General features: G+C 38.0%; 1 long non-coding RNA gene across 1 annotated transcript; it reads left to right on the top strand.

Annotated features, from left to right (window-relative positions):
• The first annotated feature begins 2,662 nt into the window (after window positions 1-2,662).
• Window positions 2,663-17,148, top strand: LOC110678415. Its single transcript, XR_002501583.1, has 2 exons — window positions 2,663-2,974; window positions 16,359-17,148. It is a non-coding gene; the product is annotated as an uncharacterized LOC110678415 (long non-coding RNA).
• The last annotated feature ends 5,233 nt before the right edge of the window (window positions 17,149-22,381 follow it).

The following is a 22,381-nucleotide window of genomic DNA, read 5'->3' as shown; positions in this document are numbered from 1 at the left end:
CAGTGAGCCCAAGTACTCGAATTCTCTGACAACCTCGATTTCATCACCGTCAATATGAATTCGAGGTGGGGGGCGTGCCGTGTCTTCTCTTGAGCCCCTCGCTATCATGTACTTCGTCTTCGACACATTGATGTTCAGTCCGATTCGCCTAGCTTCGGCCCTTAGTCGGATGTACGTATTCGCCATCGTCTCAAAGTCGCGTGCAACAATATCAATGTCGTCGGCGAAACCAAGTAACTGAACGGACTTTCTGAAGATCGTGCCACTCGTGTCTACCCCCGCTCTTCTTATCAAACCCTCTAACGCAATGTTGAACAGTAAACTCGAAAGGCCATCACCTTGCCGTAACCCTCTACGAGATTCGAAGGGACTCGAGAGTGCCCCGATACTCGGACTACGCACATCACTCGCTCCATCGTCGCCTTTTATAAGTTTGTCCGGGAAACCGTATTCGTGCATAATCTGCAATAGCTATTCGAGATTGATTGTATCATAGGCCGATTTAAAATCGATTAATAAATGATGTGTGGGTACAATGTATTCGCGGCATTTCTGCAACAACTGGCGGATGGCGAATATTTGGTCCGTTGTTGCTCGTTCGCCTATAAATGCTGTCTGATATTCTCCAACGAACTCTAGCAATTGGTGATAGACGGCGGCATAGAATTTGGGAGAGTACCTTGTAGAATAAATAAAAAAAAAATGTCGCCGACAACGATTTTTACGTCACGCGGGGAGCATGCGTCATAAATCTGCTCCAGCTGCGCGTAAAACGTCTCCTTCTCGTCGTCGGGTCTCCCTTCGTGTGGGCATTGTACCTTAATGATGCAGTAGTTGAAAAAACGGCCTTTTATCCTCATCTTGCTCATCCTTGCGTTGATCGGCTTTGATCCTCATAACGCGTTGTCGAATCTTCAGCATGTCTTGCTCAGCCGCTGGATACTAAAACAGACGCTGTTTGAGCCGTACCTCCTGGTGAACAGACGCTCGAGACGTACCTTCTCATTCTAACTGATGTCAGAAAGACAACAGTACCCAGGGTGCACTACCTGCTAAGTACGCAGCCCCTAGCGGGCGTCATAATTTGACCTGTGGAAGCGTGAGGTAGGTACTTGTGAGGACCAGAGCTGTTAAACGCTCCTTCCTAGTTGTCGACTCACCGTTTTGCAGGTTTTTCACTGACATAGTTGAAAAAGTATCAGTATACATTTTCGACGAAAACACACGTAGTGATAGTTTTAAATATCAATATTTACTATGAGAACTGAGCTTTATTATTGACTTTGCAGCACCAATCTGGAGTTCGCCGGTTTGACTTCCAATTCGAAGTTATGAACGAACTAACTGTCATCGCTTTGCCGGCTCGGCTTTTATCTCGACTGTTTCTGAAAACAGTCTGACATCACGTCGACGAAAGAAATTTCACCACAACGAAGGATTTATCAGTTCGAGTGCGCCGAAACCCTTCCGATTGAAAATGTGTTGGCGGTGCTTCAGGTGCAACTGTTTGCTTTTCATAAATGATGATTAATTTTGTAGTTTTGGGGATATGAATCCCGTCCTACCGGACAGAGCTGAACTAAAAGTGCCTGTTGTTAGCAAGCATATGATCTGATAGATCACCATATGACTGATATGATATAAAACAGAAATATTTTCTTTTCAACATAGATTGTTCAAAGTCCTCTTTCTGATTTTTATTGAGATGCACAATACTTTGCAATTGCGAGCTGCGAAATCAACATGGCTACCTAAATTAATGATGAACTATTTAGCCTTAATCCAACTCTGACCGATATCTGTGTGCTATCTATAACTGTGGGATGACTGTAAAAAAAAGCATCATAAACTGCGCACTACGCCTAGAGGTAGACATTTTCCCAAAGGAATTCTGCATTTGTTGTTGTTGGTTTATTTCATCGAATTCAATTATACTGAAAGCAGATTTGTTAAAATAATCTTCTCTATTATAATCTATAGATCAACAATACAATAAAAAGCGACCAAAATTCAACAGTTGAACTTATTTAATGCGATACAATTAACAAATCGGAAAGCATCATTCAGTTAACTATATCAACGGTTCACCGAATACTTGCTTTGAAATGTTTCCTCTCCGGCCGTGACAAGCGAAACATTTCCTAAACCGGTTCAATATGGCGTGGACTGGCCCAGCGGTTTGCTTTTTTTCGCCGGCTTTAGAGAAATGAACCTTGTTGTTTACCTTCACTCTCAATTGCATGTCTGCGGTTGTGGCAGAGTAAGGTTGTTATCTTATTGGATTCCTAAATGGAAATCTTATCTATGTTTAATTTAAATACAAGCTTTTAAGATACCACATTGATGAGAATGATTGTGTTCCGCAAATTACTATATTAAGGTTCCAATGGATACAATGGAACTATAACACATGTTACATTTTAATGTAAGGAGACCGGGAAGAACCCGCGCATGTGTTGATGTTTTTGTTCTCTCTGTTTTGATTCCTCCATTCGCTGCATCGTTTACACCTTCGAACGAGATTGAGTCCGGAAGCGTGTAGCCGATGAACTCTCACACTCACTTCGCCCGATTCGCGGAGCATATCTCACGTCTCACGGCAGCACTCGCCTTTTCTCACCGATGCTACAACTCTTCGCTGGAGCTGCTGCAGCGATTGGAGCGTTGGTTTCGTTCGTTTAGTTCGCCGCGTGCTTTCGTCCGAGTGACAGTGTCGGGAACCTACCACGGTAGTAGATCTTACACGGTACGGGCGCGATTCAGTTCGGGTTAAAAGACTACCTACGGTGCGGAAAGTGGTGCGTGCGAGAGAAGTGGCGACGTGGGCTCCCGGTGTATGCTCTGTTCCACTAATACACTAGGCCCTCGAAGGTATTTTATTATTCCTGTTTCTTCGTCGCCGCCGCCGCCGTCGTCGTCGTCATCATCGTTCGTCGCGTGTCGCAATCCTTGCCACTGCCGCCGTTTTTCGAAGGTAAACTCGTGAGCTATCTTTTTGTGTGTGGGTATGAGTTGGGCCTCTGTCGGTGCAAAACTGGTGTTTCGGTGCAGCGAATGTTGGAAAAAAACGAAGTTGCAGTGCATTCCACCGAGCCGCCAAGCCAAAGTTCCAAATACGGCGGATGGGATCGAACTGGAAGTTGCCGTGCGAGCCTATAGGCTACATAGTCGAGGTTGGAAGAAACTGGGGATAATTCAATAATTGATTTAATCATAAATGAATTCCGGGTTCGATCGGAAACTTGGCTACGAAGGCTACACAAGCGGAGAGTGGTTTTGCACCGACGAAGGTCACTCGAGCGCGCCGTTGTTGATACGGTCATTTGGGGAATTAGAATAAATTTGATTGGAAGAAATTGTGTAAATTTGTGTAATACTGGTGTTAAGTCGGGTCGGTCGGCCGGCTTCGTTGGAAAGTATTAAAAGATGCCTGTTTGAACCAGAATCGAAGACAGAAGAGAAATGGAGAATGTGCGCTGTGTTTTGATTATGATTGATATGGGATGGTCGGTTGGGAGTTGGCGATCAATTGGATGATTCGCCGAAAAGCTGGTTGTTACGAGAAAATATGTTATTTTTGTAGCTGATTGGAAAGCGTACTCATCGTGGCTCGAGTATATTAGCCAAATCTGTTGATCGATGTTCGGAGAACGGATAAACATATTCTGATGAAATCGGTGCAAGTGATAAAAAAACGTGGAAATGGAGCTGTATGCTGATGCCAAAAATGATAAGTGGAAAATAATGTTGTTCAGTGGATCAAGTGGAGTACTACCAAAACAAATAAAATGCTGTCGAGCGAGATGAATGAGGTCTCGTACACTACAAATGATGATGCTATTGTGTATATTTCTGGATCCAGGATCCTGATGCAAACGAATTTCTGTAGTGTATTAATCCTAAGGATGAAACAATGAGAGAACAAATTTAAAAAATTGCAAAATAAGAAAAAAACCATTATTGTTTCAAACATAAATATGATATAGAGGTAACCATAAGATTAAAAAAAAATTGCTTTGTAGTTGTAAATTTTGATCGCAATGAAATTTTTAGCAAGTTTCTCATGTATACCAATAATGCGTTGGAAACACAACTGCGTCCATTTCCGCTTAGCAAATATGCAATAAAAAATGAAACGCTCTCTTTCGACATGTTTTGGATTCTGAGGATTGTGGCAAATCTAAACCATTTCAGGTTTATTCCTTTTGATAAATGGGCAAAGTAGATTGGGTGAAATGATGAACTTTTGAACCAACTAAAGAAATTTTGCCAAGGTTTGTGATCCTATTGAAAACTGGTCAGAGCCCTTCAGTTTTTGTGGAATTCAGTGCAAAATTCTTCAAAAAATACCAACGCGAAAGCAGCTTACATTAGAACTCTTGCACGATTCTATTTCAAAGTTATTAATGTGAGAATAAGTGTAAACGTAAGTGCCAACCTGCTAATAGTTTTTGGCTGGAACACATGAGAAATTTTGTATAAAATTTTAACAATAGGATTCATACGAAAACCCAACAAAATATCTATGAAATCGTGTGAAATATTGAGGATGTCAGTGAAAGTTCTGGAGTAGGTTTTTTATTGTCATATATGTTGGAAAATTTTCAATAGAAACTGGCGAAACTTCTGTAAAAATTAAAGAAGATTAAAATTATCAAGCCAATAAATCCTTCCAAGATTAGTTTGACAACTATTCAAGAAAATCTTTCATAAATTACTCTAGTTACCTTTGCTACAGTTCATTCAGGAATCCTCCCAAGAAATCTTATACCCTCTACCATAATATCTGCAATCTTGTGTAACAATTTTCCAAAAATGCTTAAACGAGCTCTCCCAACAAATCTATAGTCAATAGTGATTAAAGTAATTTTCACTTCTTTGTGACTCTATGTTTAAAATACATTGCTCACCTTTACAACACCTCCACTGTTATTAGTTGAAGACGATTCTTTGCTTGCAACTGTATAAATGTGTATATTGTGAGGTGAGCAGGCTTTTAAACAACGACTACGGTATAGAAAAGTTTCTCCGCTCAGAAAAATTCATAGAACCAAAAATCGAACCAGCTATCTCTGGTCCAAGGTAGTTCATAGGTCTTTCTAAGAAACCTAGGAATTTTCTCGAAGGTCGTTATAAAAAAGGCATTTTTTTTTCCAAAAAAACGTTTTGAAATTTTTCAAGAATCATACCAAAAATTCTTCAAGGAAACTTCTTATTCTGCGTTCTGGCATTACGTCTCATCTTCTTCATCATGGCAGTACGTCCCAACTAGGACAGCCTACTTCTCAGCGTAGTTTTATCATGAGCATCTACACAGAATTATAAATCGAGATCTTTCTCTGACATTCGTATACAGTTACTCGATATTGAAGGGATGACCATCGAGTTAGGGAAGTATCAAGGACACAAAACAAGGTTAACTGCAATTCAAGGGATCATCGAGTTAAATATCAAGATACGGAATATCGAGTTAGGGAGAGCTGATTGTATTTCCATATTCGTATTGCATGATTCAAGCACGGAGATACTTCAAAGCTGCTAATAATTATTTATAAACGTAGGACAAGAACTTATTCACATGTTCTCTCACAACTCATTCAGGTCTTATTCACTTCATAATCAATCACTACATAACTTGATCAACAATTGTTCAAATTAGTTTTTGTCTGATTCTTTTCATATTCCATATTTTGAGGTATGACTTACATTATTTTTAAGTGATTAAGGACTGTTCATTTAAGAAAGTGGACACGTGTTTTTTACAGTAAACTGTTTATTTTCGAACAAATTCATGAGTTTACCTAAAATACATGGAAATCAACGTAATTTCGATCAAATTCACATAAATTTGAACATTTATTGAGCATTGCCGGAGAATGCTCTTACTTTTCTTTTGATACCTCCCATAAAATTCAGCACAACTTTTTTCGGAACTTTTCGAACTGCTTTTTGAACTGCTGACCACATTTTCTTGAAAAAGTCGATGGAGCTTGCTTCTCTTCCATCCTTCTTAAGATGCCGTTTGATTATCGCCCAATATGTTTCAATGAGGCGTAGTTCTGAGCAATTTGATGGATTCGATCATTTTTCTACAAATTCGACTTATTCCTTCTTGAGCATCTCCAAAGTAGCTGAAGCATAATGAGCTGATGCTAGGTCTGGCAAAAACAATGGAGGCATGGTTGGCTTTCAGTAGATGGGCAGAAGCCATTTATTAATGCATTCAGTTCTGTAATTTTCGCCGTTGATTGAACCCGTCGTGAAATATGTAGTACTTTCATACCGCAGGAGCAAATTGCTTGCCATACCAAATCATTTTTCCCAAATTTTTCTGTTGGGATGTATCGTACGTCGTCAGGAATATCTGTTTTGGCCACAGCGTTGAAAAAATTCATTTTGGACACTTCGCGATTTAAGCCAAATCTCGGAACGGCAGTTTTTCTGTACACCAATTCGACCCATCGTTTAGAATTTATAATTTTCTTATATCAACTTTTGTCTGCTGTCAAAATAAACACTTGAGATCACACTGAAACAAAATTTTATTTGTTTTTATGGAATTTTTACACCAAAATGCTAATATTTAGGTGTCCACTTTCTTAAATGAACAGTCCTTAGAGACTGATATAAGTTATTCATATCGGCTTCACTCTATATTCAACTAATTAAAGTTTGATTAACTCCATTAACTAGTGATTAAGTGATTTGTACATGAGTATATGCATTCTAGTGTATATTGACTGAATTTGAAATGTTGATTTGATTCCTCCTAAGATTGCAGCGCTGAATCCAATAGTTCTTAACTTGTGAAACCTCCGCGATTTGAAGTTCCATGACTCGGTATCGACGCATGGAATCATACTAAAAGCGAAATTTCATTATTATTATGATGGTCCCCTCAAACAGCTTTCCATCGAATTTATATTATATGATTCGTTACTTTACTGAGTTGAAGGTCCTTTCAAGTATCTATTCATGGAGGTTTTCTGTACATAAATACAAATGGAATGGTGTTTGCTTGTTACGAGTTTCTACGGAGATGAACCAGCCTAGGGCTGAAAATCTCCTTAATAAGTTTGTGAGATGAAAAATATAAGAAAATTCACTGATTCACTGATTGGTTTTGAAAATGCAGTACAACGTTTACCAGGACTGCAAGTTTTTAAAAGAAACCGACATGCTGATGCTACCTTTGGAAAATTTGCCTTTTGAAGGAAGAACCACACCCATTACCTGCTTCCCAAGTTAGATTTTTAATGTATTATTCAAGTAATTCAAATCTGTCTCGTATCATATTGAAGTGATTTAAAATTGATTTCACATAGGGCTGAATCCCGGGTCAAACAATCGACCTTCCAAATTATAATGACCTTCTTAACAACTTTGGCAAAAACTAAACTTAAAACATTGTATCTTGTCAGAATCATGAGTTAGAATTAGTAAAGATGCTCAATTCAATACGTTCGCTAGCGCCTCGTAGTAGCAGAATTTTAATTACAAAATCTGCTTCCCGAATTCCAATGACTTACGCACAAAAATACCTGGGTAGGACAATTCTTTGATTCAACACGAAGTGTTTTCATTCCTATAGAATTTCAACAAGGTGTTCTTGGATAAACTACCATTAGCATTCCTGAGAGTATTTCGTGACAAATTACTGGAATATGCATGGAGAACTATTAAGAGATTTCTTAAGAATAGTAAAAACATTTCTTGTCGCATCTTAAACAAAGCTCGCTTGTTATACACATACTACTGCTGGCGTTGACCGCTGATACTCTTGATTTCTCAATGTATTCCTTGTAAATAATACAAAAGTGTATTTCGGCTCCGTAAAGCGATAGAAGCGATTGAGCCTCAAATAAACGAACTCGTTTACGTCATTTTACTACTTACTTGATGAGCAACAATTCCTCGCTATTGCGTTCAATCTACGCCGAATGAAGAAGCCTTCTCCATTGGACCCGGTCCTGGGCTAATCGCTTCCAGTCGCCCTGAACGTTAAGCGACCTTAAATCCTCTTCAACTGCATAAAGCGTTCTGGTGCGCGGCCTTCTACGGAGGCGACGGCTTTACGTCATTTTACTTGCTTTAATATGTCGGGAATATATCACGTAAATTTCAATGATTTTTCTAAGTGTTCAGAAAATAATAAGATTATATTGCCCATGATTCATACAAATAAAAAAGGGGTAAAGCACCAATTTTCGACTCATAATTAATTTTATGATTCAAATGATTTTGACCTTCTTTGTATGGAAATCCGATAATTGGCACAGAATTCTTGTAGGTCGAAAATCCCTTCCCCTATATGTTAAACAATTTATGAAAGATTTTTTGTCGGAAATACTAAAAACGCTTGCAAAATTGTTGAAGTAATTCCAGCGAAATATTTGCACGTTGATCAATTTACCAAGAATCTTTAGCTAATTAGGTTATTATTCAATTATCCCGCCAGTTTCTAGCTTCAGTGATGTCCAGTTTGCATCGCTGCTATGAATTGCAAGTCAAATCGAGTTGATATTAATTTTCAACATATATTTCAATGACCTTTAAGTTGCACTAATGACACAGAACAGCGCAAGAAAGGGATGGTACACAAATTATGTCACGCCAAATTTCAACTTTTTTGACCCCCTCCCCCCATTTGTCACGTTTTTTGTATGATTTCAAAATAGTCACGATTCACTGGCACATCGATTTTAGAAGAAGAGCCAAAAAATTATCAGAGATAACACTTTTGAGTTGGATTTCTCATAGTAAAGTGTATTGTTTAAATAGTTAGACTAATTATATGAAAAATGTCCTAATTCAGAATCTGTTTTATTATTCGTTCCTTATACGAGATACATGATTAATTTTTCACTTTATAAAATAATTCACTGAATCGATCAAAAGAGTTGATTCACTTTTGTGAGTGAGTCACCTACGATTCGTTCTCACAATTGGACCATTTTGCCCATCTCCAAATTCCCAAGATATCCAAGAACAATTCACAAGGAGTTTCTAAAATATTGTATTTCAGAATTGCTTCAGAATTCCTAACGTAACATTTTGTGAAATCTAAGAGCCTTCTTCTCTGAGTCTGACCCAAGTGTATTTCTAGAGGAATTGCTTTTTGATTCTTTGTGAGATAGTCGAAAATATATAGCATAAATTCTTTGGAAAATCGCGGCCATTAACTCTTGGGGGACCCAGATAGCCGTAGCGGTAAACGCGCAGCTATTCAGCAAGACCAAGCTGAGGGTCGTGGGTTCGAATCCCACCGGTCGAGGATCTTTTCGGATTGGAAATTTTCTCGACTTCCCAGGGCATAGAGTATCTTCGTACCTGCCACACGATATACGCATGCAAAAATGGTCATTGGCATAGTAAGCTCTCAGTTAATAACTGTGGAAGTGCTTAAAAGAACACTAAGCTGAGAAGCAGACTCTGTCCCAGTGGGGACGTAACGCCAGAAAAGAAGAAGAATAACTCTTGATTAAGTGTCTGCAGTAAACTATGGAAAAAGTAGGTACACACTTTAAAGGAAATCAAGAAAAAAACTGTTCGAATAATACCAGAAAAGAAAATTCTGAACAAATTACTAGATTGTATTTAAAAAAAACATGGATAAAATGGAAAATAAATTCCTAAAATCTGATTAATAATTTCTTGAGATACTCCTTAAAGATACCTCAGTTAAAATTGTTAGAGAGCTTCTTTGAAAAATATTTGGTGTAATCCTTGAAGGGCTCTTGGATAAATCCTTCAATAACAGCTATATTAATTTTTGGATGCTTTACCTGAGTTTTACTGGAAAGATACAACTTTAAAAATATTTAAGAGAAACCTTCTAAAATTCTAATTCAATATTATGAAGAGAATGCTAGGAAGAAATCCTGATAGTAAGACCTAATAATTTTGTGTAGAAACTCTTGGAAGAATAGCTTTGAAAATATATATGAAATTCAAAATTAAACTCTTTTAAATTCTAATGATATTTCTTGGGAAATTGTGAATTTGAAATAGATTTTTTGATTGAAATTGAAATACGCCACACATTTTTGGATGTGAATGTGAGTTCTTCAAGTTTGTGAAATGTAGGGGTGAGTTCTTCAGAATCTATTCAAAGTGCTTCTACAAATTGATGAATTCCTTAGATATATTTATTTGAGTGACCCTTTAACTTACTGTCTTTCGGGTAATTCCTTGGAGTTCCTTGATCCTTAGATTATTATAAGCTTTATTAAATAAGAGTTTTCTGTATTCAGTTTATTGAAGAATTATTTTTAAGAATCCTTGTACAAATATTCAAGGTTATTTCTGGATGGTTTTTGGTTCTATTTCATCACAATGTTTGGGAGAACATTTCAAGGAAGACATAATTGAAAATCTGGCAGAATCTCAAAAAATAGAGCAATTTGTTAAATATTTTAATACATGATCTACAAAAATATTGGGATTATTCAACTCATTTCTGGTTTTATTTCCTGGGATTAGTTTGACAGAGAATACTGTAGCTTTCTGTTATTTTTTTGAACTCGTGAGGAAAACCTGATCCGAGTTTTAGGCTGTTATGAGATGACGATCCGAGTTGATATTATGGTCTCGAGAGGTCCTGACGTCTATGTCATCTGAGAAATGTCACCTATCAACCAGCACGTGGTCTGTACGGGTACAGGCATCACCAAGTGTAGGGGAAGTGGTGGTAAAATGAACACCTTGTCTTTTATCGAGAAAAAACTAATTTCGATGAATTTTTATCACGCACGGACGATGTATAGCATAAATCAGAGTGTTCGAGTTGATACGTAGGTCAATTGAAGTGAAAATATCAACGAAAACTAAGATTTTAGAAAATCCCGTTTGAAAATTAGTACTGGCGTAACTTTTAGCTCGGAAGACGTGAGTTTTTCAGTGAGGTGAATAAGATATGAGGTAAAATCTGATTCCTTTAGAATTCTTTTTGAATGGGTTACACATTAATGGATATATTTTTGGTAAGGCAATAAACATTTTCAGAAATATTCGATTTGCTCACTGTTTTTGCATTATGTTCATTTTACCACCAATAGTTGTTCATTTTACCCACATAGTGCAGGTAAAATGAACATTTACATCGTTGCACATTGGACCGAATCGACAATTTAGCCGGAAAAAAGTCTTTTCTCTGTTCTCGTTGATTTTAGACGTTTGATGTCTTCAGAGAAGTTGTTCGTAATTGAGTTTTGCATCTTTTAAGAAAGAAGTTGAATAGGGTGGCCCTTATTTAAGTTAAAATTTTGACTCTAACTTTTTTGTTTGATGAAATTTGTGGCTGCAGTCTTCTGCAAACTTTTAGAAAATGTTATTTTGAACAACTTTGTCGAAGACACTTTTGATCTAACTCTTCATTTGAACTAAGTAAATTGATTTTGAAAGTTTTAACTTAGGGTGGACCCAAAAAATCAGTTATTTTGATATAACTTTTTTATTTTCAGTTTTTCGTGAATGTGGTCTTCAGAAGAGTTGCAGAGGAAGTGAAGATACACATTTTTGCTGAACATCGCAAGTTTGTAATTCTTGTGATTTTGAAGTTATAAGCAAATTTATGTGAAAAACTATGAAATCTTCAGATGCCCATAACTCATGGAGTTGGTTCGATAAAATTTTTCTTTTAGTGGCAATCGAAAGGCCATACGATAGGCAACTTTTGCTGCAAAAATTGTGAGAACGTAATTTTTGTAAATTGAGAAAATTCACTTCAAAAATACACTTAAAAACTCTAAATTTGCTTTTAACTCACAAGATTTCAAAGTTAACGGCGTGCTGTCTTCAGGTTTTAGCCAGATCTACAACTTTTACATACACCACTTTTTAGAGAAATGTGAAACAAAATATGAAGAAATGATGATACGATGCAGATGTGGGTCACCTCATATTTATTACTATAAATCATTAAGTCAGTATATCAGTAGTCGCTTTCATATACTTGCTGTTGTAAACTTTGTATAGTATTATGATTTTATTATTATTTTATCAGTGCTCAGTGGTATAATTCACATATAATTCAAAATGTAAAATGGTGCCAATGCAACTTTAGAAACTTTAAATGTTTCGTCATTGTGACTGCTACTATTGTGACTGAATACGTGCAGTAGTGTCCTGGGGTACAGAACTGTGAAAATAGTGGAATAATCTAACATTATTGAAGAAGTCAAGGTTATCAAAAAGTGTGCAGTTTTGGAAAATTATTTATAGAATGAAAGTACATTTATATTGCTACTACTTGAATAATTTTGTATGAAATAATAGTAAAATGTATTATAAAGTTCTATTTTTTTATTTCACATTTCTCCATAAGGTTTGATATGAAAAAAGTTGTAGATCTGGCTAAAACCCACAACTTTGCTGAAGACAGCACGCCGTTAACTTTGAAATCTTGTGAGTTACAAGTAAATTTAGAGTTTTTTAAGTGAATTTTTGAAGTGAATTTTCTCAATTTACAAAAATTATGTTCTCACAATTTTTGCAGCAAAAGTTGCCTATCGTATGGCCTTTCGATTGCCACTAAAAGAAAAATTTTATCGAACCAACTCCATGAGTTATGGGCATCTGAAGATTTCATAGTTTTTCACATAAATTTGCTTATAACTTCAAAATCACAAGAATTACAAACTTGCGATGTTCAGCAAAAATGTGTATCTTCACTTCCTCTGCAACTCTTCTGAAGACCACATTCACGAAAAACTGAAAATAAAAAAGTTATATCAAAATAACTGATTTTTTGGGTCCACCCTAAGTTAAAACTTTCAAAATCAATTTACTTAGCTCAAATGAAGAGTTAGATCAAAAGTGTCTTCGACAAAGTTGTTCAAAATAACATTTTCTAAAAGTTTGCAGAAGACCGCAGCCACAAATTTCATCAAACAAAAAAGTTAGAGTCAAAATTTTAACTTAAATAAGGGCCACCCTATTCAACTTTTTTCTTAAAAGATGCAAAACTCAATTACGAATAACTTCTCTGAAGACATCAAACGTCTAAAATCAACGAGAACAGAGAAAAGACTTTTTTCCGGCTAAATTGTCGATTCGGTCCAATGTGCGTTGTTTGCTAGCGACAACAATATGTGAAAATTCAGCTATTTTAGTCTGAATTCGTGTCGCTATAGATGACATCCCTGTTTTTATGTTGTGGTATAGAACTATACAAATTCCTCGTTTTTCTATCAGAAACGAGATGATTTCCTTAAGGTGTTCATTTTACCACCCCTTCCCCTATTTGCGAATATTCTTACTTTCGAAGTTGGAACCTACTACTGGTGGTCATCCCTCTGGCAGCAGTAAAGGTTATGAAATTGCAGGTCGATTAAAGGCCGGAGTTTTTTTTTTTCTTGAGTTTGTAATGGGCACTCTACGCTGGCCTTATCTAGGCTCTTATACACTACCGTGCAAAAGTTGGGGTTCACCCCCTGAAAAACATACAAAACTGTTCTGTCTATGTCTCTGTAATTACACGTCTAATTGAAACTCTCTAAGTCGCATTCAAAAGGCAAAGAGTTATTCTCACTTCGTATGTATTTTCCCAAAAACATTTTTTTTAATTTTGTGTACGAAATTTTTACTTAATGTTGTGACATTTTTCAAAAAAAAAACACGCTAAAAAAGTATAGCTAATTTCCTCAGCATCGACCAAAACTTTAAAACAAGGTGTCATTAGAATCGTAATCTTATATTCTTTGAAGATCACTCACGAAATTTTTGCGGAAAAATCTGAAAACTAATCAAAATCAATGTAACAGTCATTCAAGTCAGTTGGATTCACCCGTTAGAATGATGTATGTATCGTGCAAAAGTTTGGGTTCATCTGAGCCACACGCAAACCCGGATAAAAAATACAATACAAAAACAATATAACGTATTGAAACAGTACCATTCAATATATTGGAAATACAATACAGTATATTGTAAAATGACAATACAATTACAGTACAATATATTGTTTTGAACAGTTCACTGTATTGTATATGAGATTTTGCCAATATAATGTATGGGTGGTTAAGTATCCTAACAATACAAATATAGATATTTTCTCATACATACATTTTGAAAATACAATACGATATATTGTTCATGTATTGTCTTGATAAGCAATTCGTGTATTGTTGTACAATACAAAAACAATTCAACGAACTGTATTTCAATTAGTGGTGAAAAGCATAGAATATGTATTTTGAATGGATTGTCCCCCAACTTACCGGATATTCGTGCCAACAGTAGTAAAATAATTTAACACCTATAGAAGTAAAGATATTTATCATGGTTGCATCCGTCGTTACAGCTAATGTCAAGTGACTTCTACAAAACTACTTATTTTTACTTTTTGAATATTTTTCACCCAACATTTCTTGCTTTCTGAACTTGTTTTGTTTACTTCTTTCAGACAAGCTACACAGAAAAAAGCAACAGTTGTTTTACGCGAAAATAGGAATTTGACCAAAATTGTAAGGTATAAAACCAATAAAAAACAATACAGTGTTCTGTTACAATATATTGTATTGTTTCTGAATTGTTTATTCAAACAAGAATAATGTTGCTTCGACATTCAATTACAATACGCTGTATTGTATCCAATAGGTTATATTGTACATTAATGGTTTATTCCATTCACTCAATGGTACGTTTTTATCCAGGAATCCTTTTTGTCAATATCTCTGCCATTTTTCAACCGATTTTAATAATTCATAGCTTTTTCAAACGCAAATAATGGCGTGTACATGATTGGTTTGAGAATTCTTAGATCTTTTCGTGTTTTAAGTAAGTTCAGGTGAACCCAAACTTTTGCACGATGACTTGAATGACTGTTGCATTGATTTTAATTAGTTTTCAGATTTTTCGCAAAAAAAAAAATGTAAGTGCTCTTCAAAGAATATAAGATTACGATTCTAATGAAACCTTGTTTTAAAGATTTGGTAGATTCAATGCTGAGAAAAAAAAAGCTATGTTTTTTCAGTGTGTTTTTTGAAAAATGTCACAACTTCAAGTAAAAATTCAAAAAATGTTTTAGGAAAAATACATACGAAGTAAGAATAACTCTGCCTTTCGAATCCGGCTTACAGAGTTTCAATTGGACGTGTAATCCCAGAGATATGGACTGAATACTTTTGTATGTTTTTCAGGGGGTGAACCCAAAATTATGCACGGGAGTGTATGTCAAACAAGGTGCCATAGTAGCTGATATTCCACGAAAGCTGGAGCTTTGTTGGAAGTGAAGCACTATGTCATGCTATTATCTCATCGGAAATGATGTTAGGCATCCCTGATAAGATTACATTTCTACATTTGCGTTGCTCACGCCAATCGACTAACACGCGTATACGTTAGGGGGGATGTTTTATAATGTCCTGCAATGAAAATTAAAATTATGTTTGGCAAAATTAAACGCTTGCAAACAAATTATTTACAAGAATTGGAGTATGGCCGAATATAAATTATGCATGATTTGATTGTGCCAGATGAGATCATTGTATGCACCAGACCTCAAGTACGAAATGAACCACAAAGACCCACGCTCACCTTTACTTCAAGCAAAACTTGTCGCCAGGTAGAAGTAGAAAAGATAACTGCACCACCATCTGAGCAAATTATTCCACTTTGATCCCATTTTCATGTTCCACGGCATGGTACCAATATGTCTCCGTCTTCCATGTGCTCTTGCAAAACTCATTCACCCGAACAAGAACAAATATCCAACAAGAATCACATCCAATAAGCCATTTAATCCATCCAGCGCACGTCGAACACGGTTAAACTTGATGAGCTCGATTCACCTCCAGTCAGCTTCGCGTCGCGGCCATAATCGGGGGCCAGCAAACAAATGCGTCGTCTCGCGGTGATCCAGAAGCGAACTCGAACGGCATGTGAGTTTAGCAGCGACAGGCGCTTCGGCGAACGGCACGCGAACTATGATATACGACGATGGACGCGACCAATTCACCTTGTATGGGTAGACAGCAGCGGCTCGTTGGCATGGTGATCAGTGTGTGTTGGTGAGATCGATCCATGTATAAGTTTTTAACAGAGTTTAACGAAGTTGGCAAAAGAAAAACAGAAAACCTCGAAGCCCGGCGACCGACGACGACTGCAGCGTTGAATTGCGTTCTGCCTTGAATTATGCCAGAGAACCTGATTTCTAGGACAATCTGGATCCACACTGGGGAAAAATACAGCAGTTACTTGAACGTTTGTGAATGACTCGTTCGAATAAATTAACATTTTGTTGCTTTGGGAGAGGATATTTCAAGATACATGACAAATCGATGATTGAAATGTAGATCTCAATTCTCGGGGCTATGCACATGATGTTCTTATCTACCGTATTGTTCTTTTCTTTCCAGGAGAACAGCCGTTAGTTCCACGAGATTAAATCCATAGCGAGAAGTGGCGAGAAACAGCCTATGAAATTCAACAGTGTACCGTTCAATTAAATTCCTTCATACACATACACAAATGCAAATGCAAAACGTGTGGAAGCGGGTCAGCATGTGCTTGAAATTATTCAGCTAAAGAAAATAAATATTGGAGTGTAAAGTTTTGTGTCGGTGCCAGGGCCCCCGGAAGAAAGAAGAGCGTGGAAAAATAAATGTGATTAAATTGATTGAAAATTCGTTTGGAATTAATTCGAGCGCGAGTTCGGAAATCGTGTTTTGGGTGGCCGGTGCTTGTTGTCCGTTTTTTTCTTGTGCATTGGGGTGGTTCTGTGTATTTATCAATGGAATAACAGAAGCAGCAGCAGAAGAAGCAAAAGCAGCGTTTTTATGTTTTGAGTGAGCGGCCGTATAAACCTTCGGCGGTTTGTTGTGAGCGTGAAATCTTTGTGGAAAGCAAGAGTGAACTTGTTGAAGAAAAGGTTTTTGGTTGGGCCAGCCAAACCGTGCGAAGAAGTGAAAATCATTAATCTGCCGGCTGCACGGTGGTGAAATAAAGTTCAAAGAAAGCAGTGGGAGCCGTTTTTACAAGATCAGTGTGAAGAATACAAAGTTCTTAATCAAAGTAGAGAGCAGTCAGACGGGATAACCTACTGCACCGGCATCAATCAGCTGTCACGAGCAAAACAACCCGCATTCATCAAGTAGGATTAGTTAACACGCACACACTCTTGCTCGGTTTGTCGACCAGAAGCCAACAGATCAGACAACAGATAGCTCGTGTGCGTGTGCGACTACCTCAATATCCTGTGCTGTATTTTGAAGGTTAGCAGTCTCCCTTTTTTGCCATTCCCCTACTTTTGGTTTTCAGGATTCTGGTCATAGTGAGGAGGGTCGCCGTACCGTTTTCTTTGCTATTTTGCGTATATGTAGGGTTAAATATACATTTCCTTTACTGTTGGTCCCTGTCGTTTGGGCTGAATGTTATGCTTTGAAGTAGGAAAAATGGGAGATAACTAATTGACGAATTAGAGCAGGGTCAAGTTTTAAAAAAATGAACATTGAATAAGATAGCTTATTGTTATTTAGTGATAATATGGTCTAATTTTTGTGTTATTCGAAAGAATTGCAACCACAGTTTTATTTTTACAGCAGACCTAAGTTATCCCAGCAGATGAAAATCTCCACTTTATAGATTATATGAAATTAAACTTAACTTTTATTCGTCAATAATAGCTTCTACGAAACGTTGCAAACTAATGATTGTGCACTTGTTATTTTTAAAGGAAGCGCTATACTGTTATAACATTAATTTGAAAATTAGGTATCAGTTTCAAATAATTCATGAATATTTGAATCTCTATATTTGAAGTATATTAGTATATGTCGATCAAACTAGATGTCCAAACATTTAAGCAGCGTGGAGCAGTCGATGTTGCCTTGCAGGAGATCTCCAACAAAGCATGCCTTGGCTACATCACGTCTCGCCTGCAGTTGCTGCAAATAAAACCTAGAATATGGTAGAACAATATTTTATAATTGGGGCGCACTAAAGAACAGTATGAAGCCCTTAGGCAGTGCACGTCATTAAACTTTTAGGCAAACCTGAACAGGAATCCTAGTTGCGATGAGGCATATGAAAGTTTGGAATCTAAAATGACTCCGACATACTTTACTTGATCAGTCACATCAATCTCAGTGCCAAAAAGACGTAAAGAACTGTATCGCGGTTTCTTCTTTCCGTAAAAAGAACAATAGATGTTTTATTTGGGTTAACCGAAAGGCCATATTGGAAACACCAACTCTCGACTACCTAAAGAGCACTTTGCATCAGCTCGAATAGGGTGCTTATGCACATACCAACTATCAGAGCTAGATAGTCGTCGGCAAATCCATATGTTGGAAAACCGCTATTATTGAGTTGTCTCAATAGCGTATCTGCTACGAGATTCCACAAAAGTGGTGATAAGACTCCCCTTGGAGGCATCCGCAATCAGTCAAATTTCGAATCGCTGCTTGACGCAATGTCGAGAAGAAATGTCGGTTTTTGAGCATTTGATGAATCTAATTGGTAATCATTGTAGGTAGCCCATGGTTTCGTGTGGCTTCCAATATGGCATCGAATGACACGTTATCAAAGGCACCCTCAATATTCAAGAAAACACCCATACAGGATTGCTTCTGAGCGAATGCTTTCTCGATATCGTATACAACTTTGTGTAAAAGAGTCGCAGTGAACTTTCCAGATTGGTAAGCATGTTGATTCACATGAAGAGGCATGTTTGCCAAATAAACATCACGGATCATTGGATTCTGCAAGGATTTTGTTCAGCCGACTGACTTCACTCAAACTGGAAACATTTGCACAAAGGTTTTTCCAGCCGGATTGTTCAGCAGAACGAAGAGCCTTCTTGTAAGCCTTGCGAGCCAACTTGAACGACTCTGATCCAACTGAACGGCGTCTGTTCCAACTCCGTCCTCAGTTTCCTGAGTCTTCTAGTCAGATCGGAATTCCACCATGGGGTTCCTCTTGTAGTCTTCACAGACCGCAGAGGACATGCTTCGTCAAAAGCTTCCATAATGTAGGATGTTGTTGTATCAACGGCATTATCCAAATCACTTGGGGTTTCAATGGATGGAAAACATCCATGAAATTTGGTCGCAACCAACTCAATATAGAGTTCCCAGTTTGTTGACCGGGGATTCCTTAAACGCAAAGTCTGCGCAGTTACATTTGAATGCACAAAGAAGATGTAGCGATGATCAGATAATGATTCCTCATCTGATACATGCCAATTCGTCATCCCCGAGTATTCCCAGGTCCTTGACTGTCGATACGCTATTCGAGATCGACCGATCTCGACAGTGTTTGGATTTTGATCCGAATAAGCCGATCGAACCATATTCGGAGAGTGTAACAGTTCGTGACGCATCGCATTCGGAGAGCCCTATGCATGTAAACATTCACTCTCTCGTTTGGTACGTGGCACGACAGCGTTCAAGAGCAGCAACTCTCACAGACTGCAACAGTATCAAGCTGTTCGGGTGATTTATGTTTTACATTAAATTGGTAATAATTTTCATATATTATGGTAATGCAGCCTTTAACAACCTAATTATAATCTATTGGACCTTTGAACACCCCTTTGGTTGCAAACATAGCACATAAAATAAAAAATATTCGCCTCTGTTTCTTGATCAGAATGAGAGTGGGTCAGCGAATGTTACAAGTGTTGACACACAGTGATCGGCGCCAAACAGTGGGTGGTGTGTGTCTGTCTTGTTTTCGTTCAAGGCTCGTTATCTTCCACGGAAGATAAATGCCTTGCGTGTTGTATGAATGCAGGCGGATAATTGGGATGAAATTATGGCTCGTTTGTCAATGATCGTTAAATTTTCCAAAGCCTGGATCACGACGATACACTTTTGTCTGGTTCGCTGAATATGCTACACCACGCGGCTGTTGTAAAGTTTCCAAAAACGCACATGTGCCCCAATTTCCACGCGGCGAAACGTTCTGGAAAGGAACGACCGCGTTCGACGAAACACCGCAATGTGTTCCTTTCCTCTGGGGAACGCCGCGTGTCCTTTTTAGCAAGTGCGCTAATATGAAGAGCTGATTCGGCAATTTATTTTCGTTGAGCCAAGTTTCCGTAAGCGGGTAGACATCGTAAAAACTGTCGCTTATGGCCAATCTGTACTCAGCGAGAGACTGGTAGATACCAACAACGTTTTGGTAGTTTGTCAGGAAGTCGGGCGAAGCTGGTGAAGCAGGTCTTTCGACACGCGCAGCCCTAGAGGGTGATGGGTCGTCAGGATAAGAATCACTGTTAGTCATTGAATGCTTGCCGTGGTAGGCAGCTTGGAAACCCCCATTGCAAGCACTAGACTCGGTGTCGGGATGACTTGGATGGCAGGAAGGAGAAACCAGCGACTGATTGTTGATGACGGCAGAAGGCACGACTGAGCTAGGTTGATATGGGGCTTCCATACTACTTTGTGTTGGGCGTTCCAGGTCATATACAACCAAGCTTGGTAGGCAGGAAGACGTAGGGATTCGGTAGAGATGGAGCTGTCGGTACGAAACTTGTACTAGCAACCACCTCGGCAGCTGCTACCGGAATACTGGAAACGGAAGAGCCATCAGGAAGTGGGAGGTTTTGATAAAATACGTGCTTGCCAGGTAAAGCAGGCTGGCGGACCTCGACTACAGACTCAAGAACAGGACCGCGACGGCTACAATGGTTGCTGGCTGCAAACGGCTCGACTTAGTCGAGCTGTGACGAGGACTCCATAGTGCTTTCTTACATGCGTCGCGGTGCTCCATCATAACGAAATCGTTCGTTGGGGAAATATCTATGGGAGTTTCGTTTTTTGCTATGTCTTCCTGGTTCGGCGTCATTCGAGGTGTCCAAAAATTTTAATTCGTTCGAAGATCAATGAACTCACGGTAGCAGATTCCATAACTTTAAGGTGAAGATGGATCGAAGCCAAACCTCAAATTTTCAAGAGCACAAATCTGGAGAACCAAACATCTATTCAAGCTGAAAACTTAATCGATTGGTCACCACCAGCTAGTGACCAATTGATTTGTGCTCTTGAAAATTTGAGGTTTGGCTTGGATTCATCTTCACTTTAAATGAGATAAACGTAAGGGGTTCTTACATCACGTTGTTGACCTGAATCTGATTACCGCGATGTCATCTATGCCAAGACGACGTGAAGACAAAGCTCGCACTTGGTCAAAAGTAACACTACGTAAAATCCGGGGTATAAACATAATTTTTGGGTATTTTTATTTGAAGACTTTTAGTAGACATGCTGTCACGATGAAAGGGGTTTCAATAAATTAGCGATGAAATTAAATTTCTAGCGAGATGATAGGTTAAGTTGTTAAAAAGGACCTTTATGCTGGTGATTTTGATTCTCCTGTAAAACATCTGAACTAAACTGAATCTGAAAAAGCAGGTTTGAGGTATTAAAGCTACAAACATATAAATGATTCAACAAATCCTTGTACCTGGTTAATTTATTTTATAGAAGAAATTAATTCTTTTTGGCGATATTTCAGCTAGCTCAGTTCTGGTTCTGCCATTCAAAACGAATGTAAACACAAAGCCTGTCTCTGTTGAACGTTAATAGAAACTTTTTTAGAACAGAATACACAATACCCCTTCAATAGAGACCTTTGTTGTTCATACGTGGAAAGCAAATGAGTAAAACACGTGAACGTTGCTCAGCCAGTTGATTTTTCAATTCCACCATCTGATAGCAAAAACTGTTGATCACGAACCGAGTCATAACAGTTCATGGAATCGATAACTCGTTTTGTCGAAAAATAAAAGAAAACCAACCATGCAAATTTCGCCACACAGCTGTGCCCATTTCCACGGACCAATGGTTAACGGCTAAACTGCGCTAAACCTTAATGTTCAGTTTTGATACTCCACCCCTCTACACCGCTGCACATCGTTTGTTCCCTCTCCCACTCTACAATAATAGCGCGGCCTACACAAGGCCATTACCCAGAATCATTAGTTTGTTCACACCCGGTTGGCCCCTTCGGAAGCCCAGCAGGAAGCAAATGTCGTTCAGCGTTGTGTCACACAAAACGATGAAAACGCACACCACCCAAACCGAACCGAAACCGAAAAAGCACAAAAGGCATGATGTGACAATTTCGGCAGAGCGAGCACAACAATTCCCAAAGAAAACAGCCTTTTTTGGTGATTGATGGCCCTTCAGGTTCGAATCCTTCGGGCGGACAGCCGGACGATAATGAAAGGTGGGGAATAATCATTCGTAGAAAAATCAAAATTTCCAGAAAAAAAACTTTATAAAAGTTTGGCAAGAATAAATAACACACACTAAAAATTAAACATATTGACTGAAATTTTGTTGAACAAGCTTTTATCAAAATATTTAGATAGTTTGGTTTTAACAGTTTTAAATTAATTTTCTGAAACGAATTTTTGTTCCACAAAACACAAAAT

Source organism: Aedes aegypti, chromosome 3 (genome assembly GCF_002204515.2).
Source record: "Aedes aegypti strain LVP_AGWG chromosome 3, AaegL5.0 Primary Assembly, whole genome shotgun sequence".
In the NCBI taxonomy this organism is placed as follows: Eukaryota; Metazoa; Arthropoda; class Insecta; order Diptera; family Culicidae; genus Aedes; species Aedes aegypti.
This window is presented reverse-complemented; position numbering and strand designations above follow the sequence as displayed.